The following is a 22,838-nucleotide window of genomic DNA, read 5'->3' on the forward strand; positions in this document are numbered from 1 at the left end:
CAGAGGCTTCTATGCCCAGGCAAAGCAAGACAGTGAGCCTGGCTGATAGGGCAGATCATAATAGAAGAAGGGCCCTTTTGCATTACACCAAGGGGAGCCCATCTTGCTCACCATTCTGTTCTCACAGCGGCAAGCCGGGAGCCTGTAGGAAGCGGCAAAGCGCAACCTGAGTGCAAGAGTATAAGAGCATAAGGCATAAGGATCAGGCCAATAGCCCGGCGTCCTGTTCTCACAGCCAGATGTCCCTCTGGGAAGCCTGCAAGAAGAACACAAGAACAGCAGCACTCTGCCCACCTGCAATTCCCAGCAAGGATACCTCTGACAGCGGGTGCAGAATATCGCCATGCTGCCTAGCAGCCATTGATAGCCCTTGTCTTTCATGAATTTGCCCAATCCTCTTTTTTTAAGCCAACCAAGTTGGTGGCCATTGCTGCCTCCTTTGGCAGGGAGTTTAATGGTGTGTTACTTGTAACTATGCTCTGAATCCCATAGCTCGGAATCCCATGCTGTGTGAAGAAGTTTGTCTTGAACGCCACAACATTCGCCTTCACCAGATGACTCCAAGTTCTCTTTTTATGAGAGAGAAAGCCCTCCATTTGCTTTCTCCACATCATGCAAAACTTCACACAACGCACTCATGTCTCCCCTTCTTCCCAAATTGAAAAGCTCCATATATTTAAACTTTTCCTAGTAGCGGGAGGGGGAGGATTATTCCAATTCCTTCATCATTTTGGTGGTTCTTTTTTGCATCCAAAATAATAACAGCAGCAACAGATCAGCAGGTTATCAATCGTAATTAGTTACTTACTGCTTGGCCTCACCTTTGCCTGCCTTCATCCCCAGGTGCTCATGTTGTTGTTACCTAATGTTGACCTCTACCAGTCTAGCCAGAATGGCCCCTGCACTCTGATGGCGCCTGGAGTTTAAACAGAAACTGCATTGCACACTAGATCTCTTTGGGAGGAGAACTCTTCGCCCTGGGACAGAATCACACCAAGACTCTGAGTTCAGGAAAACAAGGAGGCAACGTTGATTGCAGGAAGTACATGCTCCACAGGTCAGATGCTAGCCAGGTGGGCTGAGGCAGCAACCCTGGGCAGTGGAACCCCCAGAGGCAGCACTCCTGTTGGGTGTCGGTCTCTGGAGAAGAAGTGGTGGTGGCAGCAGCTTCTGGAGACGCCTCGTGAAATCTTGCTGATATCTCATGAGATCTGGCCGGAACTCACTGCTGTTGTTGCCATTTCATGGGCACCACCAGGCAGCCCAGGTAAGGGAGGCTTCAGCAAGGGTAGGGCAATGGGGCAATATTGGAAGGGTGGGGATGCGCTGCCCCTCCCTATGTGCCTTGGGAATCCACAACCTTGCCACTAAATCCATTTACAATCTCTAAATGGGACCTCTAAGCTGAGAGCTCGAAACTGCCTCTCCCTCCCTTTTGAAATAAGATGAAACAAGTGAGACTTCAACAAAACGTTGTGGGTCTCCACTCTGTTTTTTTATTATTTCAGTTCTGCTTGAGGTTCCAGGGTGGAGAACATAGATATGTTAAAATGGGGGTTGCCAATGCGCTCCCCACAGAGGCCTTTCGTGGCACCAGCAGGGGTTTCCTGCAAAGCATGAAGAGCGAGAGGACATGACTGCAGATGCTCACGTATGTGAAGAGCCACCTGTGGTGCCCTCAGTGGCAAACCTTGGTTTTGCCAGGTGCATGAGGTGCAAAAAGGCTCACCAATAATCCATTTCTCTGCAGCATTTAGCGCTGCATTCTCTTTCGGGTCTCATTTGTTTCATTTCCCAATATGATCACATAGTATTGCATTTAACTTGCACAGTTTCAACCATGCACACTTGCAGGTGCTCTGGCTGAAGATGCACAAGTCCAAGCACGGAGGAGAAAGTTCTTTTTAAAAGAGCTTGGAGTTACCCAGTGTGGAAAGGCCTTTAAAGATATCTGTCTTCCTTTCAGAGCAAGACCCACTCACTGTATGGGCTCTGGGGTGCTCTTGAGAGATCTTGTGGGGCCACCTGAGATCTTACATGAACATTCCCAGCTTTCCAGCACCAGAGCAGACCTTGTCCCCTAAGCAAGGCAGAGATCTCAAAAGCTCTTTTATCCTGAGTCTGCTTGGGTTATCCAGTGCAAAAACAGCTTGTAAGCTCTCCTCCTTCAGGCCTATTCAGTACAGAGGCTCTGGGAGTAAAGGGATACTTCCTCTCTCCCCCTCGCCACAGGGTGACTCCAGGGGTTTTGGCACACACCAGTGGTTCCCAATTACCTAATTACTGAGGACCCCCTATTTTTCAAACACCAAGCCACGGGGACACCCTCCACCTTTGGAAAATGTTGATAACTCTGTGGTAGTTATCTCTGCAAAGCAATTTCATGAACAAAATGTGAGGTAGCCCCTAATAAACAAAGGATTTCAGGTATACTAAAAAACAGACTAGGGCTGAGCAACTGAACACCATATCAGCAACTGAACACCATGATATTCTGATATATATATTTATTCTGTGAACTGCCCTGAGACCTCGGGGTACAGGGAGGTATGATGATGATGATGATAATAATAATAATAAGAATAATAAGAATAATAAGAATAATAATAATAATAATAATAATAAATATGGTGTCTGAAACTGGAGATCAGGCATGGGGATGAGGGAAGGAACAGCCCGGAGATTGGATGGGAAGCAGAAAGAAGTGAGGGGGAGGGGAGGGGAGGGGAGGGGAGGGAGGGGGGGCATCAGCAGAGCAGCCTGAAAAGATGCACATCCACTGTGGCTGCTGCTGCTGCTTTCCTGCTGACTGAGAAAAGCTGCTCCGCCCCATTGCCAGGGGAAGGTAGGGCTACAGGGCCTTGAAGGGAGGGCGATTGGCTGCCCTGCTCCCCATCAGCATGAGGGGAAGGCAGCGCCTCGCAATCGGCCGCCCTGGTCGCCCTCAGCGTGAGGGAAGGCAGCTCAGATCAGTAACATTATCGGTTGAGATCATCATGTCACGCTGCCTTGAAATCAGCCTGCTCTCCCCCGAGGGAGGAGGGAGATATTGCTGCGTATTGCTGGGTTAAAATTGTTATCGCAGTATGATTTCAAAACCGATTTTGCCCAAAATAATAATAATAATAATAATAATAATAATAATAATAATAATATTTATACCCCACCTATCTGGTTGGGTTTCCCCAGCCACTCTTTCAACAGAACATTAAAAACAGAATAAAACTTCAAACATTAAAAACTTCCCTAAACAGGACTGCCTTCAGATGTCTTCTAAAAGTCAGATAGTTGTTAATTTCCTTGACATTTGATGAGAGGGCGTTCCACAGGGCGGGTGCCACTACCGAGAAGGCCCTCTGCCTGGTTCCCTGTAACCTTACCGTAACCTCTCGCAGGTTACCTGTAACCTCTCACAGTAAGGGAGCTGCCAGAGGGCAGCCCCACACAAAGTGCATTGCAGTAGTCCAGAGGGACCCCTCAGAGGGGTCTCAGCCTGCATACCAGGTGGAGCTGGTAGACAGCTGCCCTGGACACAGAATTGACCTGTGCCTCCATGGACAGCTGTGAGTCCACAATGGCTCCCAGGCTGCGCACCTGATCCTTCATGGGCACAGTGACCCCATTCAGGACCAGGGAGTCCTCCACACCCACCTGCCCCCTGTCCCCCCAAAACAGAACTCCTGTCTTGTCAGAATTCAACCTCAATCTGTTAACCACCATCCGTCCTCCAGCTGCTTCCAGCCACTCACACAGGACCTTCACTGCCTTTACTGGTTCTGATTTGAAAGAGAGGTAGAGCTGGGTATCATCTGCATACTGATGAACACCCAGCCCCAACCTCCTGATGATCTCTCCCAGCGGCTTCATGTAGATGTTAAAAAGCATGGGGGAGAGGACCGAACCCTGAGGCACCCACAGGTGAGAGCCCCGGGGTCTCAACACTCACCCCACCACCACCTTCTGGACACGGCCCAGGAGGAAGGAGTGGAACCACTGCATAACACTGCCACCAGCTCCTCTAACTGGTCCAGAAGGATGTTGTGGTCGATGGTATTAAAGGCCACTGAGAGATCCAGCAGAACTAGGAAACAGCTTTCACCTTTGTCCCCAGCCTGCCGGAGATCATCAACCAGCACGACCAAGGCAGTTTCAGTCCCATGATGAGGCCAGAATCCCAATTGGAAGGGATCCAAATGGTCCCAGCATGCTTGGAGTTGTTCAGTAACCACCTGCTCTATATCACCTTGCCCAAGAATGGAAGAATTGAGACTGGGCGATAGTTGGCCATATTGGCTGTTTGGAAACCATCTGGATCTCTCTGGAAACCATTTGGATCCATTAAGTGGTGGGGGCGGACCATCTGAATCAGCTCCACCTCCCTGCAGAGGGGAAGGGTCGCGGAGAAGTCCAGATGCACCAGGAAGTGATCTGACCATGGCACTTCTTTTGTTTCACTTTTACTTAGTGTCAGATCACCCACATCCATAGAGGTGAACTCCAGGTCTAAGGCATGTCCACAATTATGAGTTGGGCCAAACTTATTCAGGGACATCCCCATGAAGACCATGCTTTCCATGAAGTCCTGAGCAGCCCCTTGTAAGGTCATGTTGGCATGAATGTTAACATCCCCTAGGACAACCAAACTAGGTGTCTCCAGGAGAACATCCGCCACAACCTGAAGCAGCTCAGGCAGCGAATTCTTGGTGCTGCTGGGAGGTTGGTACACCAAAAGGAATCCTGTACTGCCCCTATTGCCCAACTTCCAGAACATGCACTCAGAAAACTGGGTCTTCCCAACAGGACGCCTGGTGCAGACTAATGACTTCCTAAAAATCCCTGCAACTCCCTCTCCCCGCCCACATGACCCGGGTTGCTGTGTGTAAGAGAAACCTGGTGGGCAAGCAGCGGCAAGGACAGGCCCATCTGCTTCAACCAACCAAGTCTCTGTTACACATGGCCAGGTCAAGTCCTCCATCCGTAATTTTCAATATATTGAAAAACTGCACAGCACTAAAACAGACCATAAAATTTATATTTATATTACTATGCAAAAATGACCAAAAAAGTAGTTGGGGAAAGGCAAAGGATGGGGCCGCAGACCCCCAGGGGTCCCTGGACCCCTAACTTGGAACCTCTGGCATACATGATTTTTGTGTATACATGGAACCCTTGGAACGGAACCATCACATAAGATGCAACCATCCTGTGTTTTTAAAAAGAGGGAGAGATGGTTGATCAGCTGTCAGGTGTCTGATTTAGGGATTGTAAAGGGCTATTTTGCAGGAGAGAGAATAGAATCGTAGAATTCAAGTGCATACTGTGGAAATCAGGTTTCCACAATTAAAGTGGGTTGAAGGTGCTGCTATACCTTTACTTAGTGTAGTTATAGGGGAGCCTTTGGCCCTCCAGATGTTGCCAATTGACAGCTCCCATCAGGACCAGCAAATATGGTGATGCTTTTTCAGCAAGGTCTGGAGGGTCAGAGGTCTCCCACACCTTCCCTAGTGCAACACACCCATTTTAAAATAAGAAATGTGAGAGTTGTTGTTGTTGTTATCCAGAAGCTTGTGCTTAAACAATACATGCAAAATAACAACCAATTAATATAAGTTATTATCCTGGACTACTAAGGTGATAGGGAAGTTTTTAATGTGTGACATTTTGATGTATTTTTAATCCTTGTTGAAGCCACCCAGAGTGGCTGGGGTACAAATAATAAATTATTATTATTATTAACAGTTTAAAGTTAAACAAAAAGTTGTATAATGTGAGGGGAGCCCTGTATGTATTTGTCTATGTATTTCAAATTCTTCCTTTTAATTGTTATTAAATTATTTCATGGTTCTTTTTGCAGTTAGGAAAGTGACAGAGAAATGCATTGAATGTGGGTGATGAACGATTAATAGGAAGACGCGTCAACATCCCACAGGCAAACCAGGATGAAAGCTCACCGTCGTATAACTTCCCCACAAACAAATCAAAGCAAATGCTCAACAAAGACCAGCTATAGTCTAACCTCCGTGTGAGCTTTGTGGGAGCAAATCTGGTTGAGTGCCTAGTAAATAGGTTGTCTGTGGAGGAGCCCCTCGTTTGCTTAAACAGAAACCCTTTAAAATCTGAGCAGCGTTTTTAATGCCAGGCTTAAATTATGCAGCGACTGCAGCGCAAGACGTTAAATATGCAGATGAGCAGATTCCTTTTGCCTCTTTTATCTTGTGGCTTCGGCACTGTCTAAAAACAGATTGCAGCAGTCACCCTCATTCAGAGGAATAAAAACAAATCAGGGGAAAGGGAGGGGAGGCTGAATTGCCAAACTGAACAAGTTTGGTTCTCAAATTCTGTCTCTCGTTTGTGAGGCAGCAACATGAATTCTAGGAGTTTCTGAAACAATGAAATCATCTGTTTCCCCATCTGGGCTTGGGGTGACCCATCGAGTTCTGCGGCTGCTACTGAAGCCTCACTTTCCGAGGTCGCACAGCTATGGCTTTTGGGTTCTGGCAAGATCTTGCAAGAGCCCTGTGAGATCTCACCGGAAGCAGACATTTCTCCTCCGGTGGCTGTGGGGAGGGGCATCTGCAGAGACACCCCCTGGATTCTGTAACCCGAGGCAGCTGCCTCAGTCTGCCTCGTGATCTGGGTCAGCTGAGAGAAGAAGACATTGAACCCAAGACTTGTGCAGCAACAACTGAATGTAGGTCTCACCAAATCATAGACTCATGGAACTGTGGGGTTGGAAGGGACCTCGAGGGTCATCTAGTCCAGCCCCCTGCAATGCAGGAACCACAGATAAATAATCCCTGGCAGATGGCCGCCCAACCTCTGTTTAAAAACATCCCATGAAAGAGAACCCACCACCTTCTAAGGCAGTGATGGCCAAACTACAAATCCCATCATCCCTAGCTAACAGGACCAGTGGTCAGGGATGATGGGAATTGTAGTCCCAAAACAGCTGGAGGGCCACATCTGGCCATCACTGTTCTAAGGGAATCTGTTTCTCTGTTGCACAGCGCTTATCCTCAGAAAGTTCTCCTTTCTTGTACTTGGAATCCATTGGTTCAGGTCGCAGGAACAGGAGAGAACAAGCAGGAGAGAACACGTTTGCTCCATCTTCCACGACTGGCAGCCCTTGAGATACGAATTCTGGTGCTGGAGGAGACTCTGGAGAGTCCCCTGGACTGCGAGAAGATCAAACCTCTCCATTCTGAAGGAAATCAGCCCTGAGGGCTCACTGGAAGGACAAATCCTGAAGCTGAGGCTCCAATACTTTGGCCACCTCATGAGAAGAGAAGACTCCCTGGAAAAGACCCTGATGTTGGGAAAGATGGAGGGCACAAGGAGAAGGGGATGACAGAGGACGAGATGGTGGGACAGTGTTCTCGAAGCTCCCAGCATGAGTTTGACCAAACTGCGGGAGGCAGTGGAAGACAGACGTGCCTGGCGTGCTCTGGTCCATGGGGTCACAAAGAGTCAGACATGACTAAACGACTCAACCACAACAATCCTATCCTTTCTCAGTCTTCTGAATGTGTGGCCAACTTAAAGCTTGCTCTTACGGGGCAGATTTCGGTGGTGACCTGGTCTGCAATCAGCACATGATGAGACCATGTCTTGCGCAGGGGCTGGAACCCTGGGACCCTCCAGATGTTGTAGAGCTCTGTCTCCCCAGTCAGCTGGGTGAAGGGCCAGGGATGACCCACAGCCATCCTTCGCAAGGCCCTTCTCAGTTACAGATAGGTAGCCGTGTTGGTCTGCCATAGTCAAAATAAAAAAAATTCCTTCCAGTAGCACCTTAAAGACCAACTAAGTTAGTTCTTGGTATGAGCTTTCATGTGCATGCATGTATCTGAAGAAGTGTGCATGCACACGAAAGCTCATACCAAGAACTAACTTAGTTGGTCTTTAAGGCCCTTCTCAGACAGAGGTACCAGCAGTGGAGGCAGCAGATGCCCAGAGCACGTGCTCTGCAGCTGAGCTCAGGTCTTTATGTGGGGGCAGTGTCGGTGTCTGAGAAATGGTTTTTGGAGGGGCCTTCCTTTCTCCCTTCCCTTCTCTCTTTCATTTGTTTTATTTTCATTTTTTGCACACCTTTAAACAGAGGATCACAGCATCGTAACATCCAGTTGGGGAGGGAAAGGTTCTGTTGCGGCTGTGAGCCTGACATCTAGTGGCGAATGGCTGCATTGCCTGCACTCAGAAAATGCCCTCCACATACCTTCCAACGTTTCTCCGATGAGAATAGGGACACCCCATATTCAATAATGATAATTTTACTATTTATGCCCCACACATCTTACTGGGTTGTCCCAGCCACTCTGGGCAGCTTCCAACATATAAAAAAACACAATAAAACATTAAAAAACCTTCTCTGTACAAGATTGCCTCCAGATGTCTTGGGGATTGGATAAATCCCTACCCTCCAACATTTCTCCAAGGAAAATGGGGGCATCCTAGGGGAAAGTGGGACATTCCGGGATCAAATCAGAAACCGGGATGGCTTCTCTAAATCAGGGGCTTCCCTGGAAAATAGGGACAATTGAAGGGTCTGAGTTCATTGGCTGTACAGTCATACCTCATGTTACGTTTGCTTCAGGTTGCGTCCCTTGGTGACCCGGAAGTACTGGAAAGGGTTACTTCCGGGTTTCACCGCTTGTGCATGCGCAGAAGCATCAAATCGCGCCACGCACCTGCGCAGATACGGCACTTCAGGTTGCGGGCTTTTCATGCTGCAAACGGACCTCTGGAACGGATCCCATTCGCAACCAGAGGTACCACTGTATACACACCACAGGCTTAAAATCAGTAGTGACAGGAATACATTTATGCAGCAAATGTGCACATGTGTGCAAAGGCCCACTGAGGTGACCCCAATTCTCTTGCTTGCTCAAACAGAAACCTCTTGTGCGGCGCCATCTGCCTGCATTTCCCTTAAGCACCGTGGGGAGCTGCCTTGCAGAGAGTGAGGCCACAGGTCTGCCCAATAGCTGTCTCAGGGCTTCCTCTACTACCTTGACTTTCAGCAGTCTCCCCGGGGTTTCAGATTATTTCCCAGCCTTAACTGGAGGGGCCTCTGGGGGTTGGGCCCAATGCCTTTATTACTAAATTTTAAAAAAGTATTTGTTGAGGTGAGTCATTAAAAATCAAGAGCAGTGATGATATCTCAGGGTTTGGTTGAATCATCTGATTGGAAACTTTACCCGGTTCACAAAATATTTCTATCCCAAATTTGAAGGTTCCCCTACATCTATCACATATGATAAAAGGTTCCTTTTTCACCGCTACTTACCAGTCTTCACTTTCTAAACATAAGTTACAGGCCAAACCGTATTTATTATACATTTATTTATTTTTAAGAGTGTCATTAAAAAAAATTAAGTGGTTTACAGCAAAAAAAACATACAATGAAAACAACTGAAAAGTTAAAAGCAGTCATCAGCTATAAAACATTGCGGAAGGATGTTTCAAGTTTCAAGTTTTCAAGTTTTATTGCGGCAAAAGCCAGTGACACTAAACACCACAAGATCAAACAACAAGAAATCAACAACAACATCAGAAAAGAAAAAGATTACACAAGGGAGCTTCGCAGTGTGCCATTCAACAGAGGAGATCTACACTTCCTAATTACTAAAGTGCAAAATTTAGCCACCTCATATGATATTGCGCTTGAGGAATCTTCCAGGATGTGTTTATAATTGCCTGCATAAGCTTGGTGGAATTTTTTTCCAGCTGGCATTGACACAGAAGGCTGACTCTCTAGTGGCAGAGTGTTCCACAGGACTAGCCCAATGACACTAAAGGCTAGTTTATTCTTGTTATCAAATGAGCCTCACCAACTCGAGGAGCAGACAGTGACACTTCTGCAGATGATCTCAGTAGTGGAGCTGGAATATAAGAGTTTGGGCAGCCCAGTCCCAGCGGTTCCATGGACCTCAATTGCATAGGGCTTTGTGAATAAGTACAAGAACTTTGAACCTGGCCCAGTAGTTAAGTGGGCAGCCAGTGTGGATGCTTGTGTTACATTTCCGAGCACAATTCAAAGTGTTGGTGCTGACCTTTAAAGCCCTGACTGGCCTCAGTCCAGTATTCCTGAAGGAGCGTCTTCACCCCAATCATTCTACCTGGACACTGAAGTCCAGCACCGAGGGCCTTCTGGCGGTTCCCTCACCACAAGAAGCAAAGCTACAGGGAACCAGGCAGAGGGCCTTCTCGGTGGTGGCACCCGCCCTGTGGAACACCCTCCCACCAGATGTCAAAGAGAACAACAACTACCAAACTTTTAGAAGACATCTGAAGGCAGCCCTGTTTAGGGAAGCTTTTCATGTTTAACAGGTTATTGTATTTTAGTGTTTTGTTGGAAGCCGCCCAGAGTGGCTGGGGAAACCCAGCTAGATGGGTGGGGTACAAATAATAAATTATTATTATTATTATTATTATTATTATTATTATTATTATTATTATTACATGTGCCCATATCTCTAGCTGCATCTGCAATTATGGCCCCGGCTTCCTAAATGGCAGGATGGTAGACTCGCCTTTTTTGGAGGTTGTAAAGCAGGGGTAAAGCGGGGCCACCTGTCATGGATGCTTTAGTCAGGATTATTGCTTTGCAGGGGGTTGGACTAGATGATCCTTGAGGTTCCTTCCAACTCCTCAATTCCATGATTCTCTGGTTCTTTTTTCCAGTGTCCTCCTCCTAACCCCACGCAGCTTGTGTCCTTGCTAACTTTTTCTTCCTCTCCACATTCAAGGTCTTTGGTTCCTTAGGCTGCCCTCCTCCTGCCCCCACCCCCTGCCCCTCCAGCTGTGAAAAGGGTGAGCCCAGGGCACAGAGCGCTGGAGGTCCCCTCTTCACACTTTCCCAACGTCTCTGGCTAACGCTTCCATTCATCTTGTATCTTCTGGTCAGCAATAGAGGTCTGCAAGGTTTTGGGTGGGGGAGCAGAACTGGAGGGAGTGGGGAACCTTTCTTCTTGGGCAAGACAATGGCAAGACCTCCCAACAACTGCAGCTGCGCTGGGAGCTGTCTGAATGCAACGGGGGGGGGGTGTCGCTCTTGGCGAAAGTGGCCGAGGGGAATATCTGGCTCTCTCGGGAAGCGGGGCTGCAATTCAACTGTCACTCTGCGTCCGCCAAGAAGGGGTTTGAAAAGGCTCTCTCAGAGCAGCAAACACTTTCTAGGCTTGCCCCCCCCCCCGTCCGCCCCCAATCTCTCTGGGTGAATGCAAGGGCTGCCCCATTGTCTCTCCCCTCCTGTGTGTGGCCCTTTGGCAAGGGAACAATGAGCTGGTCAAAGGGCCCCGGTCGAACAGACCTTGGCTGGGGAGAATGCTTTGCGCCGGCTAAGCATTGGGCGGCAGAGACTTCTGTGGGAGAAAGCTGGCTTCCTCTGCCTGGCCTGGTGCGTCTCCACTCAGCTTGCCAAGCGGGACACACCCTCTGGCCCCCTCCCCAGGCCCCCAGGCCTCCCCAGCAGGAAATTCCCTTTGTCCCTGGAGCTGCAGTTGGCAAAAACCTCCCTGCTTCCCTTTGGAGAGGGCTCACCCTGGTCACACCGACAGCAGGGCCACGGAGGTACAGTAGCTATTATGGTGCCCCTGGCGGTGGGTTGGTCGGCAGCTGGCAGCCCCCAGCAAAGCGAACCCATCGACCCCTTGCTTGACTTTCTTTTGCTCCTGTTCTTACATTTTGGTTCATTTCATGGTACTCCTGTTAAGTGTTTTCCACATTATTAGTTGCCGCCGCCGCTGCTGCTGTTTTAACTGCTGTGCTACTAAAACTACTACCAACTTCTTTCGCGTTTCATAGTTCTCCTCCCGTACATATCAAAATCTTCTGGGCCTTCGGAATGACCCAGATTGTGCCCAAGCGACCACATCCGTCAAGGCTGCTGAGGAATTGAATTAAGGTTGCTCTCTCCCTGCAGGTCCAAGGAGGCTTCGTCCGTCCGCTGCTCATGAAGAAAATCTCTTTGGAAGTTTCTGCCCTGCTTGCCTCCACTTATCGAAACTAAATTTCAAGAAGTTAATCGGGCAGAGAATGCGGGGGACGAAGACATTAGAGATCAAATTAGTGCAGTTGAATCTCCATTTTCTTTTTGACCTAGAAGACCATTAGGGATGGTCAGAATTAATTAGCTCTCCTTTTAGTGGAACTCTGGAGGGAGGGGGGCAGGCGATTTGCACATAGGGACTTGTCAGAGGAGGATGCAATGTGACTATCTAGACATGTGGTGGGTGGGAGGGAGACCCAATCCAAAGGGGAAAGAGGGATACCAAGACACGTTTCTGGATCTAGAAAGGGGGGGCGGGGAGGAAGATGCCCTTTTACCTCTCTCTCTCCTATCCGTTACTCAGCAGAGGAGTGACACTTTTCGGTACAGAAAGGCCCTCGGAGGGTTTTTTTCTTTCAAAAATCCTCTTAAAACTTGCAGAAGCAAACCAAGAGGCAGGGGTGCAGGACAGATGCACGTTGCGACACCAGCCTGTCCACCAGCTATTTCTGAAAGACCATTTGCCCCGGACATCTTCCAGGAAGGACTTTGTGGTTAGGGAGAGTGAAGATTTCTGCTGACTCCCAACTGCTATCCTTCCAAAGTCTATTTTTGTTCAATTGCTGATGTGGTGGAAAAATTCCAGAAAAACTTCTTTTTTAAAAAAAAAAAATGGTTCTTACATTTAGTGATATGAAAGGGACATCTCCAGCAGGCTTTTGAGGGAGCTTATTTTCAGCTGATCGCTGAAGAATGGATGCTTTTGAATTCTGGTGCTGGAGGAGACTCTTGAGAGTCCCATGGACTGCAAGAAGATCAAACCTCTCCATTCTGAAGGAAATCAGCCCTGAGTGCTCACTGGAAGGACAGCTCCTGAAGCTGAGGCTCCAAGAATTAGGCCACCTCATGAGAAGAGAAGACTCCCTGGAAAAGACCCTGATGTTGGGAAAGATGGAGGGCACAAGGAGAAGGGGACGACAGAGGACGAGATGGTGGGACAGTGTTCTCGAAGCGACCAGCATGAGTTTGACCAAACTGTGGGAGGCAGTGGAAGACAGGAGTGCCTGGTGTGCTCTGGTCCAGGGGGTCACGACTAAACGACTAAACAACAACAACAACAAATTTTCAGCTTTTCTTCTGGGAACTTCATTTCCACAGAGGCATGTGGCAATGGTAGCTGAATAAGTCCTTCTCTTTTACAAAAGATGAGCCCTGCTGGGTCAGGCAGAAGCCAGTCAAATACCGCATGGTTTAAGTATTACATTTGCAGGGCAGCCTCCTTCTGCATCTATCATAACACGTGGGGCCTGCAATAAAATGTTGCAGCTTGAACAGCTCTTGCTCAGGGTTCCAACCAGCCAACTATATCCGCCCTAGTCTTGCACCCTCCCTTCTCTAACAGCCAGTAAGCATTCCATGCCCACTGAGCATGCTCAGTCCTCACTAGGCTGCCATTCCTCCCCCTGCTAAAATAATAATAATTAAGGCTGCCATACGTCCAGATTCTCCCAGACATTACCGGGATTTGAAAGGTGGACTTGACGGTGGGAATTTTTGAAAGGCGGTGCTTTGTCCTGGATCTTAGGCAAGACAATCAAAATTTGGTGGTTTTGGTGGTTTTGAATAATTTCTTCTTTTTTTGTCATGTCCTGGTTTTTACTTTTTGAAATATGGCAACCCTATAATAATAATAATAATATATTTGCTTGTAGTTTTACAAACCTTGAGGTCCTGCTCTAGCCTGCTGACGTTTTCCTATGAAATGTGAATTTTCACCAGAATTTTCTCCTAAAAGATCTTCTAGCCTGAATAGCTCAGTTGGTTAGCGCACGGTGCTGATAATGGCAAGGTTGAGAGTTACGTCTCCATATTGGACAGCTGCATATTCCTGAAGAAGAAGAAGAAGAAGAGTTTGGATTTGATATCCCGCCTTTCACTCCCCTTCAGGAGTCTCAAAGCGGCTAACATTCTCCTTTCCCTTCCTCCCCCACAACAAACACTCTGTGAGGTGAGTGGGGCTGAGAGACTTCAGAGAAGTGTGACTGGCCCAAGGTCACCCAGCAGCTGCATGTGGAGGAGCGGAGACACGAGCCCGGTTTCCCAGATTACGTGACTACCGCTCTTAACCACTACACCACACTGGCTCGGGCTACATGATCCTCAGGGTCCCTTCCAACTCTACAACTCTATGATTCTATTGCACATACATTTATGTGCAATTTTCCTTAATATAAACATTTTTGGAAAGCAATGTTCCCTAATATAATTCACTTGGGGTATGTAATTCCCATATGTAGGTGCACTTTCCTGCACATTATTTAATTGGAGAACTGCACTGCAACATTCAGAAAAGTGCAAATTTCGAAGAACAGGTGTGTTTTGGTTTATATACTTGATTAGAGTTGTGTGAATTAGAAGGGCTCACCTTTAAATGTGGACTGAATCCAGTTTCTCCCCCAACCATAATAAAGATTAACACCTAGAGAGTTGAGCTTGTTGTTAGCATCCACCGGGGGTATTAATAAAATTATTATTATTATTATTATTATTATTATTATTATTATTATTATTATTATATTTATTATATTTATTATTATATTTATTATTATATTTATTATTGTATTTATTATTATATTTATTATTATTGTTGTTTGTTGTTGTTGTTATTGTTATTATTATTATTATTATTATCCAACTAACCATAAAGAAGGCTGATCGTCGAAGAATGGATGCTTTTGAATTCTGGTGCTGGAGGAGACTCTGGAGAGTCCCATGGACTGCAAGAAGATCCAACCTCTCCATTCTGAAGGAAATCAGCCCTGAGTGCTCACTGGAAGGACAGATCCTCAAGCTGAGGCTCCATTACTTTGGCCACCTCATGAGAAGAGAAGACTCCCGGGAAAAGATGTTGGGAAAGATGGAGGGCACAAGGAGAAGGGGGACAACAGAGGACGAGATGGTTGGACAGTGTTCTCGAAGCTACAAACATGAGTCTGACCAAACTGCAGGAGGCAGTGGAAGACAGGAGGGCCTGGCGTGCTCTGGCCCAGGGGGTCACAAAGAGTCGGACACGACTAAACGACTAAACAGCAACAACATCCAACTAAGACCCACTGAAGCTCAAGGACCTAAATCAGTCATAGCCATTAACTTCAATGGGAGTCTTCTGAGCTGAACTAACACTGTTTAAAACCCAAGATGTTTTCATTTCTAGCAAATCAGTGACTTTTGCAGGGAAGGTAGATTTTTGCAGGGTCCTGATTCGGACGGAGGTTCCCCAGTTCCCCATCCATGCTAAGCAGTTTCAATGAGAGGTCATTCCGCACCTCTAGCTGTGCTTGCATCAATCCCTGGATGTTTCCAGGGCAGACACAGCACTGGCACCATTGCACATGCCACATAATTCCCCCGATGTAGGTTTGAGAACTCCGTCTCTTGGTGTGGCAGCACCTGCCCTCTGGAACTCCCTGCCTATTGCCATCATGTTCTCATTTAAGTGTATGTTTTAATGTGCATTTTAGTTTACAGATAATTTTATCTTTTGATTGTTTTAGCATGGTTTTTACTGTTTTTACTGATCATTTTATTCTCTTTCTAAACCGCTTTGAAGCTTTTGAGGCTTTTTTTTAAAAGTGTAAAAGTTTTATGACATAAATGAATGAAAAATATATTTGCTGGTGTAACCCTCACCTTTGGCCAAATTTAGAGAAGACCCTTCTGTTTCAACGCTGATCACGTCATCTCAACACACGAAGACACTGCTATCTATCATTATGGGAATTGTGAACTCCATTTTCGCTTTCTGTTGGATGAATAAAAATCTATTGCTGGGTCTCCTTCCTGTCTTTCACCTCTTTAAAGAAGGCCTTATATCCTGGTCATTGCATTGTTTAGCCAACTGACTGTCCGTTCAGGGCACAGCCTGCCACAAATGATCCATGCGGACATCTCCAGCGGCTGGACAACTTTATATGGGCACATTTTTGAAATTAATTTGATTGGACCAATCTCTCTGATCCTTTGCTGAAGGCTAAATAAACATAATTAAAATATTCTTAGTTTCCAATCAGCTTTGTTCAGTTCATTAAATGGAAGTGCAGCTTCCAGGTCTCCTGCACTCAGTTAAGTGCAGGGGGGAAGGCGGAGAGAAGGAGAGATGGGGGGTATATTTAGAGAAACGTGCGATGCTTTGTCACTAATTACACCTGGGGGGGAAATCTCATTAGATATTCATTTGCTTCCCAGAGTTTAAAACAAATCTAATGAGCTGCATTAGCTGCACTAACAATGAAATGATCCTGTCTTGTCCACTCATATTTCAAAACAGAGGGGGAGAAGAGCAGTCTGAAGCGGGGGTGCCACCGTCTTGAAGAAGGTTGGTCAGCCAGCTTTGGCCTGCAATGCTACCAAGGAACACAGTGGGCAGGGCTTTAATTTTCTGCTTCGTTCTGGGGCGGATGGGAAATACATCCTGATGTTCTGGGTTCTGCAGTGGAGGAGAAGGACGAGAACTTGTCCAGCTCTTAGCCTACCTATTCTCCCTGTCTCCCCATCCAGGGGTAGGAATTGTCCTCTTGGACACTGCTGCTGTGTTTCACTTCCCTGGGCCACCACACAGCTCCTTTGCTCCTTCTGTCTTCTGTCCACTTGGTCCAGTTTCAACTCCCTCTCACTGGGCTAGTTTGTACATAATGCTGAGCCCCTGTAGTTTGTTTGACCACCCGTCTGACTTCAGACCAACCATGGTTTGTTTTCCGGCAACAAACCACAACGTGAAGCCATGGCCTGTTGCTCACTTCTGAAAGATGACATTCTTTGATAACTATGGTCTGGTGCTATGCCCGTACAAGGTTTGTTTGTGCACCCCACGTCAGAGGCTCACCAAACCACAGAGGCACAAAGCAATAGCGACTTGAAAAGAAGCCAAGCTATGGAGGGACAAGACATGAAGGTTCTAGTCAGCTGGGAGTTAGCTGTCCGTGTGGAAGACGGCTGAAATTTGACACTTGGGGGAGGGAAAAGTGGTTCTGAATGAGTCACACCCCTGCGTAGGCCTGTGAATAAGACAAAGCTCCCTCATACCTCGTTCTTCCTCAGTTTTCCCTCAGTGATCTGCTGATCTGCTTTATTCCAGTCACTGCTAACAGTTTGCTCATCTGCGAGACAACTTCTGGAACAAGTCATAGTTAATACAAACCACAGGTTAGTGTTATGTGCGAATGCAGCCATTTGGTAACTTTGGCCTGGAGCGGCTGAGCCTTGCATGTATATATTGCCAAGACCTTGGTTCTTTGGGATTGTGCTGATTGTGTGGTGGCACTGCTGCCGCTTTACGCTGGCATTTCTAACAGCTGTGCCCCTTTAGAAGTCTGGCTCTTCATTCCCTCCCCAGTACTGATGCTCCTCCCAGCCACCTGACTGGCCTTATGGTTAGCAATGCCGGTCAAGGCTGACCTCTCCGCTCCTCCCGACCCCATTTCCTCCATCAGATTCCCCTTGGCTGTGCCATGAAACCCCTGTCTTGACTTTCATGTTACCTGGACCTTAGTCTTTCCCAGTGAAAAACTTGCAGCTCCTTCAGCATGATGTGGAAGTGCAGATGTGGAAAGGGGGTGACATAAAACACCACCCACTGTGATATGTTTTAACTAAGGCTGCTCTAAATGTGAGGCTACTTTAAATATGTTGGCTGGCTCTTTGCAATAATCCAAAAAACAGCGATGGTGAGGATCCCATGTCACAAGGCCAGCTTAACGGTCCTACCTTTATTGGGGATGCAAGAGCTGTCGCCGCCGCCACCACCATGGCTGGGTGAGTGATTTCCCCACCAGCACCTCGGGGGCAAACAGGAAGGAAGGAGATTGTGAGGCTGAAGTTCACACAGCTACTCCAGAGACTCTCGAGAGCGAACAGGCAGGTGTAAAATGGCAAACTCCAGACAGTTTTACTGCTCTTTCTCGGCAGAGGCCATGAATCCAGCCACAGGATAATGTTGTGGGAACGATCGCATGCAGGCAGAATATATGGGACTCCTTGATAATTGTGGGGCAGCTTTTAAGTAGAAGCACAGAGCAGGATTTGGTGGTATTCTGGGCTCTGACAGCCAGGAGAGAGACGGCCAGAGACCAGAGTTTGCAATTTCATTTCCGCACCGAACCTGAGAACAGAAATGCTGATGAGGCGGATGGGAGTGTCGGCAGGGAGAACCCTTTTCACACAAGTGGTTCAGCTTGAAACCAAAGTTGCTAAGTAGAAAGGTGGGGAATGAGGCCTTTTTCCTCAAAGGGCAGCGCAGAAAATTCTGCTTGCAGCCGGGCAGAGCGGGAAGAGACAAAGCAGAAGGCCTGGCCCCTCCCTCCTCCCCTCCGTCTCTCTTATTAAAAGGTTAAAGGAACTGCAGCTCCAAATTAGAAAGGCAACTTCACAAAGCTGGCACGTTTCACCGGAGATTCCTCAAAGGTGGAAGGCAGCCAACCTCCTGCCATTATTTGAGGAGCGACCCAGCCTTGTAGCGGGGTCTTGCTGGCAAGTTCACTTTGCCTTCAGGTGAAGGGAAGTCTTAGAAAATGTTTTAATAGATTAAAGGTGGCGTGTGGAGAAAAGCACAGCTTGACCAAAGGCAGCCAGAGTGCTTTCCGGAAAGGAACTTTTCTGCTTCACTAACTTTTGGAAATGTCTTCTCCCTCCCCCGCTCCCTCCATCTTCTTCTTCTTCAGAACATGCATTCCTTGTCGGCGTAGACAAGGGGCAAAGTGGCAGCCACAGAGGGGCTTGGAACTTCAAGAGGGTCCTTGACAGCGTCCCACGTCGCAGGTTACTGTCTAAAAGTGGGGAGCTGGTGAGAGGAAGAGAATGGCTGTGCAGTCTGAAGATTGGCTAGCGGGCAGGAGGAAGCGGGAAAGGGAGGCGCACCAAGAGGCCTTTCAAGATGAAAGGCAGCTCAATCAAGGAGCAAGGGTGGGAGAGGCTGTGGCGGCAGGACCGGCCTTCCCCCTTGGTCTGAAGAGGAGAACAGAGGTGGTGGTGATGGATCTGGGCGGAGTGACTCCTTCCAAGGCAGCCAAGCTCAGTGGGCGTGTGTTCTGGGCAGAGCTGCCAGGGGGAGAGGCTTCCGAGGTTCCTGCCTTGGGCACCAAAGTGACTTGGGCTGAAAGCCTCTCCCGGCCTTAATCCGCCCAAAGTGGCTGCCTTTCTTGCCAGGGAGAGAGCCAAGCTCATGCCCCTTTTGCTCCTCTTTCAACCAGAAATGTTATGGCAGTGGGCACAATGAAAATGCATTTTGAAATGCAGGTTCTTCTTCTTCTTGTTGTTGTTATTGTCATTGTTGTTATTACCATGGTACCTTAGGTTAAGAACTTCATTCATTCCAGAGGTCTGTTCTTAACCTGAAGCACCACTTTAGCTAATGGGGCCTCCTGCTGCTGCCGCGCCGCCAGAGACCGGTTTCTGTTCTCATCCTGAAGCAAAGTTCTTAACCCGAGGTAATATTTCTGGGTTAGCGGAGTCTGTAACCTGAAGCGTATGTAACCTGAAGTGTATGTAACCCGAGGTACCACTGTATAGCGTGAGACTAGAATCAAAATGAGGAATAAGAACATAAGTATTAATAAGGATTATATGTTCATTTCTATCTCTCTGAAAAAATACCTCAGTTTTCCATTCCACAGGGGAGTTTCTCAAAGTGGTCTATGTAAGGTAAAGGTAAAGGGACCCCTGACCATTAGGTCCAGTCATGGCCGACTCTGGGGTTGTGGCGCTCATCTCACTTTATTGGCCGAGGGAGCCAGCGTACAGCTTCCGGGTCATGTGGCCAGCAGGACTAAGCCACTTCTGGTGAACCAGAGCAGCGCACGGAAACGCCGTTTACCTTCCCACCGGAGTGGTACCTATTTATCTACTTGCACTTCAACGTGCTTTCGAACTGCTAGGTTGGCAGGAAGTGGTCTATGTAATAAAGACAAATGTTAAAATAACAATGGCCCAACCATTAAAACACAAATCACCAAACTAAAAATAGAGCATTTAATACTAAATCTTTTTGGGGGTGGGGATGCTCTTCCCGACCCACTCAGCAAGAGACTAATCAATTCCAGAAGACGAACTCCACATTCAAAACAAAACTTCATGACATAGCAAAACACGGTGGACTCTATGCATATTCTCCACGTGTCCTGATTTTCCTGGGATTACAAAAGCCACTCCGGGTTCTGATTTGATCCTGAAATGTACCTGTTTCCCCCAGCAGTGCGGTGGATGAGCAGCGCTTGTCCCGAGAGGCAGCTGCGGCCGCAAGGGAGCACCACCCTTCTCCCTCTCCCTGGCCGCCTCCACCAGCCTCCTCTCTTGGGCTGGAGGGGGGGGAGGAGGAGAGGGGGCTGCGGAGGCCCCCCCCCCGTGACATGATGGACCTGAGGGGCAGGCAGAGGGCATGGGCGTCCAGGACAGGATGGAAGGGGGAACGGGGTGCAAGGAGTCTTGGTAGTTTTTTTAAAAAATGTTTTGTGCATCCGCATCTAATCTTGCCCCTTTCTAAAATTTATTTATTTGTGTGTGTTTTCCTTTCTGATGGAAGGCAAGTTCTATGGTGGAGCCTTTGGGAGAAGCTGTTTCCCACATCCCGTGCCACAGAATCAGCAGAGGAGGAAATGGGATAAAGGCAGACGAATGGGTGCGTTCTTTAATAGCCCTATTCTGTGCTCTGGGAATCAAAAAACAAAACCTCAGCTTCTGTGCGCACAGAATCGGGCAATGTGTTGAGCACCAGCAGAGATACACACACACACACACACACACACACACAGAGAGAGAGAGAGAGAGAGAGAGAGAGAGAGAGAGATATTTTTTGTCTAGACAAAGATGCAGGGAAGGCATGGGTCCCTATGCCGTTCTGGTTCTATGGGGATTTACATCTCACCAAAAACACCCAAAGAAGACCTATGGCACGTCAATTAAAAGAAGTAAATAAACATCAAGGATAGAGAAACCTGTCAGTTTCCGTTCCAGTTCAATTGGATTGGCTGTAATGTGGGTTTCCTGCTTTCCCAACAACAATGTTGAGGTGAAAGAAGCTCACAACAAGAACAATTTCAGTTTCTCATTTTTCCTCCTTAAACCTCAGTTCTGCACATTTCTGCAGTGATTTTCGATGTTGTTTTTTTAATGCCATCCGAGCTTTAGTGTGAATTTCTCCTAAAGCAAGCACTTTGCCTAATGCAAGTCACTTTGCCTAATGTACTAAATTTTCTGAACTGATTTCCCCTAATATTATGCGTTTTTGAATGTATGTTCCTGCTAATATATGCATTTATACGTACGGTACATTTATTGTGTATGGACCTTCGTACACTTTGCTTAGCTGGAGAACAGCATTGCAGAATGAGGGTTGTGGGGGTGGATTTTGAAGGATGGCTGTGTTTTTGGTCCTTGCATTCTTCCAGAAAGTGTGATTTAGGTAGACCTGCCTTTAAATGCAAACTGAATAAAAATTTCTCCCTCTTTTGTATGAAAAGCAGACCACAGTCGAATCCAACATCCTACAACTGAACAAGAACACCCAATAAAAATACATAACATTATCAAATCAAATTATAAACCCAAATTATTTGCTGAACAAAGTCAAGGAGCTGCTTTTGCATCTGGTTTCTCTCCCCAGAAGCCACAGCGGGTTCAGGGAGTCCACCTGGAGCCAGCAGCTTCTTGACTTACACCAACCTTTGGATTATTCAGGTGTGTTGTTCAAGGCTTAGCGTCCAAATGGAAATGGACACCTGTGTCCCTCCAGACCCCTCCGGTCTCCTAGGATGGGAAACGGATGTAGCTGAGTGGCAGAACATCTGCCTTGCGTGCCGAAGGTCCCAGCTTCAGTCCTCTGGGGCATCTCCAGGTAGGTGCTGCTGGGGGGGACGGGGGAGGAACCCACTGCTCTGACTCAGTACAAGACAGCTTCCTATAGCATGGTCAGAGACGGTGGAAGAAGAGGTCCCTCAACAACTGGTGGAACCACAGGTTCCCCACCCTTATTCTACAGTGAAATACATTGTGGGTGGAACACACCTGAATGTCATGACTATAGCAGAGTAAACGTAAAGGGACCCCTGACCAGTAGGTCCAGTCATGACCGACTCTGGGGTTGCGGCGCTCATCTCGCTTTACTGGCCGAGGGAGCCGGTGTACAGCTTCTGGGTCCTGTGGCCAGCAAGACCACGCAGCTTCTGGCGAACCAGAGCAGCGCATGAAACGCTGTTTACCTTCCCCGCCAGAGCGGTACCTATTGATCTACTTGCACTTTGAGGTGCTTTCGAACTGCTAGGTTGGCAGTAGCAGGGACCGAGCAACGGGAGCTCACCCCGTCGTGGGGATTCGAACCACCAACCTTCTGATCGGCAAGCCCAAGAGGCTCAGTGGTTTAACCCACAGCGCCACCCGCATCAAGGCTGTCAATGGATACTAGCCATGATGACTGTGCTTCACGGTGGGAGGCAATCATGATCCCAGTTGCTGGAAACCACAGGAGGGGAGAGAGCTCCTGTGTTCAGGTCCTTCTTGTGGACTTCCCAGTGGGGCACCTGCTTGGCCACTGTGACACAATACAATACGATGATCTTTATTGTCATTGGCCCATACAGAACAATGAAATCTACATCAGACATCCAAAAACCAACAAGCCTGCTATCCCAGCTATCCCAGCCTGGTTGATCCCCTAAAAACTCTGATACCCCATAATTGAATACAATATACTCCGATAGAGTATGCTGCATTACACTGCATTTAAAACCAAAATCACATTTGGTAGAAACTGTTTCTCAGGTGGCTAGTCCTAGTCTTTATAACCCAGAAGGTTGGTGGTTCGAAT

The 22,838-nt window shown here is 47.7% G+C and overlaps 1 long non-coding RNA gene across 1 annotated transcript; it reads left to right on the forward strand.

Moving 5' to 3' along the window:
* The first annotated feature begins 951 nt into the window (after positions 1 to 951).
* LOC310698665 lies at positions 952 to 19,004 on the forward strand. The gene is made up of 3 exons (XR_014521677.1): positions 952 to 1,267; positions 17,121 to 17,188; positions 18,703 to 19,004. It is a non-coding gene; the product is annotated as an uncharacterized lncRNA (long non-coding RNA).
* Positions 19,005 to 22,838: the final 3,834 nt, after the last annotated feature.

The sequence above is a fragment of the Podarcis liolepis genome, assembly GCF_965112155.1.
Source record: "Podarcis liolepis genome assembly, chromosome: Z".
Lineage (NCBI taxonomy): Eukaryota > Metazoa > Chordata > Lepidosauria > Squamata > Lacertidae > Podarcis > Podarcis liolepis.